The sequence below is a fragment of the Nelumbo nucifera genome, chromosome 7 (genome assembly GCF_055504915.1).
Source record: "Nelumbo nucifera cultivar China Antique chromosome 7, China Antique-T2T, whole genome shotgun sequence".
In the NCBI taxonomy this organism is placed as follows: Eukaryota; Viridiplantae; Streptophyta; class Magnoliopsida; order Proteales; family Nelumbonaceae; genus Nelumbo; species Nelumbo nucifera.
Genome location: NC_142655.1, coordinates 59968883 through 59980152, shown reverse-complemented (window position 1 = coordinate 59980152; position 11270 = coordinate 59968883). Strand labels below are relative to the sequence as shown.

Sequence of the window (11270 nt, the reverse complement as noted above, 5' to 3'; positions counted from 1 at the left end):
TGACCCGGGCGGTCGGACCACAAAACCGTTCAACTCGGGCAGTGGTTCACAGGTTTTCCTTTTTTATTTTCACTGTTTTAAATAAAAAAAAAAAAACAAAAAATAAAATTACTTGAATATCCCCAAATCAAAATCAAATGTTTAAGGCCCTTTAGGGTAACCCTTCCCTCCTCTCAACCCTCACACCCAACTGACCACCTGCGGCGGCCAGCACCTCCGGCATCCGATGGCAACAAACACCGACCAACGATGATTAACGACTACCGGCAACGGCGAGTTTGCAACGGCAACCAGCGTATTTTGTAGCACTTCTAGAGTTCCAGGCTCCAATACTAAGAGTTATGCCAAGCGAGTTTGCAGCGGTTGTCCGACGAATTTGCAGCCAACAAACATCTCTCACAGCCCAAACTCGCGAGTTTGTCTCTTTTTTTTTCTTTTGGAAAAACACCAGACCAAGCTGGGTGAGTTCCGGTTTAAGTGCCTTGCTAAGAAAAAAGACGATGAAGAATTGGTTAGTGAGTTTGTCTTCTTTAGCTTGCTCTGGTTTGTCTCTTGAGGATATTTGTCTTGCTGCACAATCTTTGTTCTCAATAAATCAATTTCCTCATCCTTAAAGGGGTCTTTCATTTCATGAATGAAGAATCTTCAACCAAACATCTCTCATAACCCAAAATCATGGTTTTTACATTCCCTTGGTTAGTGAGCACTGATTTTTATATAGTGATTTAAGGGTTTATTTCAAGCTATTTTTTCTATCTTTTTTGAATTTTTTTTGTATTTTTTAGAATTTTTCTATATTTTATTTTTATATTTTCTATGTGTTTTGTACTGTATTATTTTTTATTTATATAGTTTTATCTTTTGTATTTTTTCTGTTTTTTATTTAATTTTATGTTATTTTTATTATTTATAAATATATTTTTTTATTTTTAATTTATTTATGATGTCACGGGTCGAATCATTTGACCCGAACGATTGAACCACTTAACCAAAAACCGGTCCCCTGACCAGTTCTGTTTCCGATTTGTTTTTAAAAACCATGATCTTAACTTGATCTCAACCCGATTATACACATTTTTTTATAGATAAAATTCAATTGATTACATTAGAAGCAAATGATAAAATGATCATTACAAGCATCCCAAAATCAGGCGTGAGGTGCAGCCTCACTCATTGATACATAAACATCATAAATTTACAATTAGGCCCAGTACAATTGTTCCCTAGTTACCCCTTGTTTAGCTAGAGAATCAGCAAAAGCATTTGCCTCCCTCATCACCCACTGTATAGTTACATCCATCTACTGAGTTAACCATTTGAATTTCTTAAATTCATTTCTATAAGCCTAGATCTCTGGGTTTTTTAGCCAACCCACCACCACCTTAGAGTCCCCTTCTATCACCAAATTTACCAATCCTAGCTCTCTTGCAATCTATACACCTTGTATGGCAGCGTATAATTCTGCCTTTAAGGAGTCCCCATTCCCCACTAGTCCTGAGAAGAGTGCTCTTAAGTTTCCTTCCTTGTCTCTGATGACCCCTCCTATTCCAGTTGGGCCGGTGTTGCCTTGACTACTCCCATCGAAGTTTAATTTTAGAAATCCTAAAATGGGAAGAGCCCAAACCAACCTTGCCTTAACCTTCTGCATTGAGATAAAAGCCACTAATGGCCAATTCCTCCAAATATCATCAAATGTGAAATTTTTTAATATTTCCACCATTTGTAACCAGTGTATAACCTAATCATTACACACTCCACAATTTGTCGTTTGCTCCTTTCTTTCTCTTGGAAAATTCTATCATTTCTTTATTCCCACAAGGTCTACACAATTGCTGCTCTAGTGTGCCTCCACATTACTCTTCCCCTCTTCTTCAGTAACACAATGGTAGATGGGTCAGACAACAGTTTTATCTCCATTGACATATTCCACCTGCACCCAAACAAAGAGAAAAACCAATCTCATTTCATATATCTGTAGTAAATGAACAAGAAATTAGTAAATGGTAACAAGATTCACCATCAGATTTGCATAGAGTGCACCAATTCGGGGAAATACACAAAAAAGGCCTCTTCTTTTTTGCAAATAATCCAAAGTGTTAATTTTCCCAAGAGCCACTTCCCAACAGAAGGCCTAAATTTTAGGGGGAATCAACGGAAACCACACTTCTTTCCAAGGAAAGGACAAAGAGGAAGATGACTGACAAAGAGCTTTAAAAAAGGAGGCACAAGAAAAAGAACCTTTAGAAATTTGAAACCAAATTCTTCTATCTGGACAATTAAGCTCTAAGCAAACACTATCAAGGAAAAGGAGAAGTTCTAACATACAAGTAACTTCCTCATCCCTCAAACCCCTACAAAATCCGAGATCCCAATTAAGACTCAAAGGCAAAGAAGGAAGAACAAAAAAAATTGAAATGACCTTATTTTGATACAACGAAACATAATAAAAAGAAGGAAAAACCTCCTTTAAAGGCCGGTCACCAAACCAAGTGTCTTCCCAAAAACGAATTAAATTCCCTGATCCAACATCATACCTGATGTACTTGAGAAACTGAGGGAGGAGGCTATGAATTGCTTTCCAAGGTGCTTCCAAGGTAGCCCTACACGGGCGATACACCAGAGTCCCAGTCATTCTCCAATCTACCATGTATACTTGCCATTATTTCAACCCACAAATTTTCTCTCTCAAGAGGCCATCTCTATAACCATTTCCCTAATAGAGCTGTATTCTTCTTCCTTACATTCCCTGGACTTAAACCACCTTCTTTCTTTCTTTTACACACAACCTCCCATTTTATTAAATGGTCATTTCTAGTCTCTCCCGACTCCCAAAGGAAATCCCTCATAATTTTTTCTAATTTCTTTTCTCCTCTTGGTGAATCCTAAAGATAGAGAGAAAGTAGATGGGTAAGTTAGTCGTAGTAGATTTTATCAACGTGATCCTACCTCCCAAAGAGATATAACTTCTTTTCCAAGCAGCTAGTCTCTTTTTACATCTTTCTATAATTGGGTTCCAAAATCTACTTTCCTTCAGGTTTGCACCTAGGGGAAGCCCTAGGTAGGTTAAAGGCCATAGGGTGATATGACATTTTAAGTAATTTGCTATCCTATGTAGGACCATCCCCTCCATATTAACCCCTGCTATGCAACTCCATATTAATCCCGATTATACACATTTATACATACATATATAAATACTAGTAAGTGTTCATGTGCTTTGCATGTGGCAATTCTAAGTGATGATAATGATAGTAATTATATATCCAAAATTTTCTATAAACCTATGTATTTTTATTTTTTGTTTTTATATCTTTTTTATTTTTTTAATATTAATCAAATGCATGCTGCAAAATCCAAATCTAATTGCATAAACACCTCATCCAAATATGTGATAATCAAATCGAGTTGTGAAGTTTTGAGTATCATTGACAGTCTGACTTGCTTGGCTAGACTCTTCTTTTTGTAATGTTTTATCATTTTTGTGTATCTTTTTTGTTCATTTATCAAAAAAAATATAAGATTTAAATAGAGAGAATTGAATGGGGTAAAAAATAGTAGTTCAATTTACAATTTAAACCTCACAATTAAATAGGTACTAAATTCAAAAGAGTATTTTAGTGAAAAAAGTTCCACAATCTTATTCATATTTTTAATAGTAGTATAAATATAGAATTATAGATGTGTTCAATTTTTTTATAATTTTTGTATTTTTATGTATAAAAATAATTTTGATATAACACACTTGCTTTTGTTTAATATGATAAACATATAATATTATACATGTGCTTGAACTTCTTTTTGCAAAATTTATGTATTTTTATTTTTGTATTTTTATATTTTATTAATTTTTATTATTTATTTATGACATTAAAAGTTAATACATCTGACCCAAAAGTTGAACAATTGATCTTTGCCAAACAATAAAATAATTTTATTTTTGGTCAATTCTAAATTATGTACTAGTAGAGCCCGTGCGATGCACAAGAAAGCCCAATATCCAATATCATGTCGTAAGGGATTAAGCCCAATATCCAATATAATGAAAAAACCATTAATCCATTTAAGTCAACAATATTATATTTCAATTGAACCAAATCAATTTGAATATAATCCAAGCATTAAACTGAGAGTGTGGGCATCAAACCATACAACAGGAACTCCTGCATATACTGGAAATATTCCCAATATGTGGTTGAATGTTCATGCTCTTAAAGTGCTATTACGTTTTTTTGCTTTCAAGAAATCCAAGCTCCTGGTGAGAGGCCAATTTCCTTGATGATGTGCAATTTCCTATAAAATTGACAAAGTTAGTATTAGGGCAACTTAATTTGGATTATACTATTTTATTGTACATTACACATTGGAGACTACACACCAATTGTGGAGGGAATAAATGATTATATTTGACCCAAAGTAGAAACTCCAACATCAAAACCACCATCTCTCCTCCTTATCTTCATCCTGTAATTCTGTATCAATTGCTCCAAATCTATATAAACTCCTCCATTGAAGCAAAGGTCAACCCATAGCTATCCGTCATCTTCATGGTCTTCAATGTAGGAAGTGCAATGGTTCTCTCAACACCTGGAAAATAATACCAAGTGCATGGTTTACCAAATGGTACCTACAACCAAAGTTCAAAATATCGACACGTATCGGCCGATATATATCATTCCGGCACCTCACCGATATGCCCCTACAGTGGGTGTATCAGTGGTCTGACCGGTTCAGGGTGTGACGAAGACCTAAACTGGTTCCCCTGAACCAATTGGCAGAAAAAAAAACCACCAAATGGAGTATCAATTCGTCCGATATGCCTATACCGACGTATCAGGCGTATCAATGTTTTGAACCTTGCCTACAACTTAACCCACGGTTGCACCTTTAATTATCTTCTCGTCATAGCTCTGATAGGTCTATGATTATTTTCTACTGAAAGCTAATTGCAATACATACAAACCATAAAGCATTAGAATGGCAATAAAAAAGAAAATAAAAATTCATAAATCTAATAAGCACAACGAAACAAACATGGGTTTTAAAATCTAACCAAACCAAACATCGGTAGCCCCCACAACCACCACAGGATTCAAACCAAACACCAAGCTGTGAACAGACCAAACTCTGGTAATCGCCTTCCACTCCGAAATAGTTGTAGAAAATCATCAAATCAACGAAAGAACTTTCACTCCCACACAAAAAATAGTCATTTTGGTCAATAATCCACCAAACCACTCCCAAACAACAACAACAAATCACATAATCCACCATAAAATCTCCACTCTCACACCACAAAATAGCTAATCCAATCAACATTTGAATAACCTACATAACCACCACCCATAAAACATAATTGTCACCGTGCAATAAAGAGCACCACTGAAACCAACAAAGCCACTGCTAAACCCCAACACAAACATCAAATTGATATCATCAAAAAACACCCATGTTTGCTTGATCAATAGCTGAACCATGAACAATAACCTCGTCATTGAAAACCTGCTAATTAAACCCTTGAGGAAAACAAAAAAGGTAATTAATATGACTAACCCTAACAGGCATAAGCCAAATAATATACATGCAAGCCAATCCCATCAAATCCAAGAAAAACCACAACCATGACAATAGAGACAACCTCATTAGAGAAAAAAAGATGCAAAACCATCCAAAACAGAATAATCCTCCATTTTCGTGCAACCCTTAGCATCTCTGTCATCATTAAACCCTCTTTTCCTTGTAAGAGAAAGCAGAACGAAATTAAACAAAATAAAGGCAAATAAGAAAACAACAACATTCATGTACCCACCAGATGGCCAAAGATACTTTTCAAAAAACCAATAGCTCGGAGTGTCGTTTTGCCAATTTAGACAATCCCTGAAGCACAACCCAAATAAGTACTCAAACCCTAAGAGAACCTTGAAAAGAAGAAATCAATATCAACGAAAGAGAGAGAGAGAGAAGAGGATAGGGAGATGGAACAAAGAGAGACGCATGGAGGAGGAGAGAGAGAGAGGAGAGGGATCTCGTTTCACATCCTTTCCCTGAAGGGGGGTTTGTTGCAAGTAGGGGTGGGTTCGATCCAAGCCGAGCCGAATAGTACCAGTTTCGAGCTCGATTCGAGTCGAAAATTTCATAAGCTCGAGCTTGATTTTTGAGAAAAAATATTTTATAAAAATAAAAAATTATATATAAAAATACTTTTTATTTGATATTTAAAAAATAATATTTTTAGTATATATATTATTTTTTATAATTTTATTATACATATTAAATATATATATATACATATATCATTTTCATTATCAATAAAAAATAGTTCTTGTTTATTACACTTATTTTTTAATTTAATTAAAAAAATATCATAAATGTGTCTAATGTTTTCTACATTTTTTGTAATTTTTTATATTTATTTCTATTTTAAAAATTTATTACATAACTATGACTTCATAGGTTGATCAATTTGATTCAGATGGTTGAATTTCTTAGCCACCACTTGGATAAAGAATGATTATATTTTTGAGTCAGTTTTAATATAATGGGTTTATATTGTTAAAAATATTAACATAAATCTAATTATTAGCATTTATTATTGAAAAATAACTTAAATAAAGATTTTAACAAGAGAAAATGGAAGTTAATACCTTAAGTATAATACTTAATAAGAGGGGATTAGATGAGCCGGAAAGTAATAATTGAAGCTACATTTTCAACAATTACACTTAGAAATGGACTAAATACACAAATATGGGTATTTTAGTAGCCATTAAAGGTGTAATAAAATAACTTTTATACCCTTTCTGGCATAAAAAAAAAATAGAAGATAATTTTAATCCAAAAAAGCTTTCACTTTGTAATTTTAGGGTAGGTTCATTGACCAACACAAACCCAACCAGCGCCCAAGCCCAACCTAAGTTAATGAAATTATAGTATTGCATTACAGTGCTGGATAGGCTTGGATTGAGAATATCTTACTTGACATCGGGCTCAATTTGGGCCCTAGCCTTAGCCCTAAATCTTATGATTGGGCCTGAAATCACCACAAACCCAACCCAACCTGCCCAACTTGCACCCTTACGAGGAGGCTATCATGATTTCTTAAAAAATAAAAACCTATGCAAAGACCTCAACTAAAAACCGTTAGGTCTTTGATTAGGATTTTATTCTATAACACACCCTGAAGCGTGAAGCGTGGTGCCTTAAATAAACACAGACCGACCCATGCCTTATGCAAAAAATTAATTAATTATAATGGAGGAATGAGGACTAGACTACTTAGTCAAACAGACTCTGATATGACTCAGTGGTGTGGCCCTTTTCAAAGCCACCATAGCTAATTTCTTTTTCCTATGTTTACATTCTCTTCAACTGGTAATTATTTTATGTACAGAACTTAACCAATTAAAAGATTCAAATTGCCCTAACAAAAAGGTATTGCCATGATTATTTTAGATTAATTCTCAACATAACAAATAAGGTTCTTATATGAAGAAACTTAATGATCAGTCAATCTAAAAACACATATTTGACACATTTAACCAACTTTGGTCTTTGTATGCCTTACATTTTAGTAGAAATACCCTTCTTTTATATCAGCCTATCAACAAATCAAAAAAAATTCAATCCATGTGTATTTACAACAGCACTTTTTAAAAGCAACCAGGTTTAAATATATGGCATCTAACCATTCCCATGCCGGTTGGTTGGTGGAGCTAAAAGCACTGTCCTTACCTAATCCCATTTAAATCACTGTAAACAGAAATTTGAGAGACCTATAAAAAAAGGGTAATTTATTGTAAAACAAATTTTAAATAATTGGAAATTGGGTCATTTGTGGTTAAAGTGAAAATGTAATGATTGATGATTTGTTAGAAAAGACAGAATAGCTTTTAAGCCTGTTTCTCCATGGATAGGTCAATTAAGAAACCTAATCCAATACTTCTATTATTTTCTTGAAAAAAACTTTGTACACCTTCATCTTCATGGCACATGGTAGATGGTAGATGGTAGGGAGTAGTGGAGCTTAAGGGAGGAATTCTAAAAGGTCATTCTTAAGCCAATTTTGATTGTGTGTGGTAAATTCCAACCTAACAATTCTTTTCTACCGGAGGGTGTTTGACAACATAGTTGATTTTGTTTTTGAAAAAAATTGTATTGTTTTTGCTGATATGGCAGTTATTTTAGTTTTCAAAAACAAAACCAACCACGTTGTCGAATACCCCCTTAATTGTCCTTCGCTTTTATTCTTCTTATTTCTGCTGAATTTCCGGTGGAATATTAACAAGGATGACTCCTATACTTGCCTTGGTGTGAAACACTAAGCTTATTCTATTAAGTGAAATGTTTAATGTGAAGTAAGTTTTCATACTCTAATATCTACTTTTGCATGCTACAGAAATCATTTTGTACACAGGTTCCCAAGTCCATGAGAAAAATGATTGAATATTTATATAATGCCAATCAAAATTAACCCAGTAACAAGTAGATAATCATGTTTATTTTTAGGATTCGACTATTGATGAGCGCGGATTTGGACCTCCAGTGACATTATGACACATGGTATTTCGGAACAGCTGGATGTCACCCAGGCACCATCTAGGCGATGACTTACCCTAGCCGAAGTGATGGAATTCCAGATCGCGATTCGTCTTCGCCATTGACCTGGCAACCTACTCCTACCATCCACCTGGCAACCTCGACCACAACTTAGGGTGGCTAGCAGCACCTCACTCAGGGCCGACCTGTAGCACCTCGTCACTAGCTGAAATAACCTCGACATGAAGAGCAACCTCCCTCGAGGGCTTGCCGACCTGATTGACGGTCCAGGTGGCAACCTGCAAGACATGTTTGCCGACCAATTCTGCATGCATGACACGTTGCTCCCGGGTCTCTCGGAAGTTGGCCCCCATATAGAATGTTCTGGAGGAGACCGAGCAAGGCACGAAGACTAGTCTACGTGCATGGCTACCTTCGAGGACTTCGAGCCAATTAGGCACGACATCCCAGAGATCTCGGACGCGATGTGTGAATCCCATGCCAAACAGTGCCTATATAAGGCCTCACCTCCAACCTCACAAGGTAGATGCACAATTTAGCTCCCGCAGCTCTCTATCTCACTTTTAGCTCTCTCAAAAAATCTCTCGCTTGCTGACTTAAGCATCGGAGTGCCCACCACGGGTAAAGCAACCCAGGCACTCTGACATTGCTCCCTTGTAGGTCTCTCTAGAAGAATATACAACTCGCTGAATTATTCAGCTCAACACCCAAACGATCTCTTAGCTTCGCCTAATCAGCTCAAGAATAAAATCACCTCCTAGCAAGGGAACTTCCAGTTCGGCTTCTAACTCACTATCTAGCATAGGAGCTGCCAAAACGTGCATCACCAATTGACGTTGTTTACGGGAAATGCAACAAAAAGCTAAGTTTTCACCTTCTAGATTGCTAAGTTCTCACCTCCTGAATTTCCATTTTTGTTAAATCAATGACATTTTTTAGTAGCACCAACATCAAGAACGAAGTATCAATTAGTAGGGGGCAAGAACATTCGTAATGAACCTTGAGAACCCCCCTATGACAATCAGGCAAGTTCAGTGCCCATAGCACTTCCTAGAGTAACAACTGTGCCGAACTCAGCACTCCCAATACCCCAAATAAGCATACTGCTACCTCATGTGAACACCCCTCTCCTCGCGGTAGAGCCATCAGCGGTTCCTACTGAGATTGGAGCGCGACAGTTTTATGAACTGAAGCACAAATCTCCAAATGTGGGCATGGGAGGAGAAGTTCCGCACATTCATACCGCCACAAAATAAACAGCAACACAACGACCTCGACAACCAATAGTTCGGCAACAGGCACCTCGGAGTGAGGCCACCCCTGTAGGTTGAGCCCTTCGTGGTTCCCGTGGGGTTTGATGGCCAACAAATTGTAAAGAAGCCTCGCCAACCTCAACTCATTCTATGTTTATACTCAACAACAGTCAGCCCGGACGAAAACTCATTAGCTCTGTTTCACGAAGTTGCCTCTACAGGTTGAGCCCTTTGTGGCTCCCGCGGGAGTTGGCGGCCAACGGACTGCACGGATGCCATTGCAGGTCGAGCCTTCCAAGGCTTCCGTGTGAGCTGGCAACCTATAGTTAGTAGAGCTGCCCCCGCAGGTCGAGCTCCCTATGGCTCCTCGTAGGAGTAGACAACCAGCGGACTGATGTAGTGTAGTCATGGCACCGAACTACCGGCCAATGCTGACAACAACATATGTATCAGTAGCCATCACAAGGGGTTAGAACATGAACGTCTAGCCTGGGTGAACTTTAGCGATTTGGCCTAGATCGTCTCCCAGCCCGAACTGCGAAGTCTCACTATTGATCGAGCTCTGCATGGTTCCTGTGAGAGTACGAAGCGAACTGGATGTGGAACCGGCCTCACAGGTCGAACCCTTCGTGGTTCCCGTGAGAGTAGGTGACCCGCGAACAGTAGAGCCACCTCCTCAAGGTGAGCCTCCCATGACTCCAGTAGAAGTGGGCAGGCAGTAGTTTCAGGAGTAGGTGGTACATGTACGCCATGATCTCGCAAGCACCTACCTGGGGAAGCCAATCCCAAGTGACGACATAGAAGCAGCCACATTTAGGCTATATCTAGTTTGAAGGATAAGGTAGGGAAAGGAAGGGAAAGGTAAGAATATAGGTTTTCTTACTTTTCCCTTCCTTTCCTTACTTTTTTCTTCAAACCAAAAACAGCCTTAAGGGTACTACAAAACGACCATCTGCTTTAGTGATCTAGTCAAATTGAGTTCTAAGGGAAAGCTATGCCGCTTTTTAGCTAAGGCACCCTCAAACTAACCTTGAAGCACATCAACAACAAGAAGACTGGCCTCACAAGGTCAGCCTCCCCCCATTTATCAAGCTCGGAAGCATGCTTAAATCAATCTCAAAGGACGCCAGCATCGCACCACCGACAAAAAAAAGGAGAGAGAAAAAGAAACGAAGGAAGGGAAAACTAGTTCGCTTTCAGCACCATTGCAAATACACAAAATTGCCGATGTCTTCATAACCTCTACCTCGATTTTAGGCTCCACATCGACCACGCCGGATACTCTTTCAAGAACTGGCCTGAGAGACATTATGTTGTAGCCTACCTGAGTGGAGTGACCTAACGAGGTAGTCACGCAGTTAGAACCCCTCTTGAGGACAGCATGATGAGATTCGCTCTTGAGGTACTTAGCTAGATTGCAGAACTCCTTGACGATTTCATCCTTAATAAGGTAGATGTCCTCGG

The 11270-nt window shown here is 37.8% G+C and overlaps 1 long non-coding RNA gene across 1 annotated transcript; it reads right to left on the bottom strand.

Annotated features, from left to right (window-relative positions):
• Window positions 1-869: 869 nt before the first annotated feature.
• Window positions 870-5977, bottom strand: LOC148790529 (uncharacterized). Its single transcript, XR_016078466.1, has 3 exons — window positions 4376-5977; window positions 4150-4290; window positions 870-1930 (listed from the first exon to the last, which is right to left on the bottom strand). It is a non-coding gene; the product is annotated as an uncharacterized LOC148790529 (long non-coding RNA).
• Between the last annotated feature and the right edge of the window lie 5293 nt (window positions 5978-11270).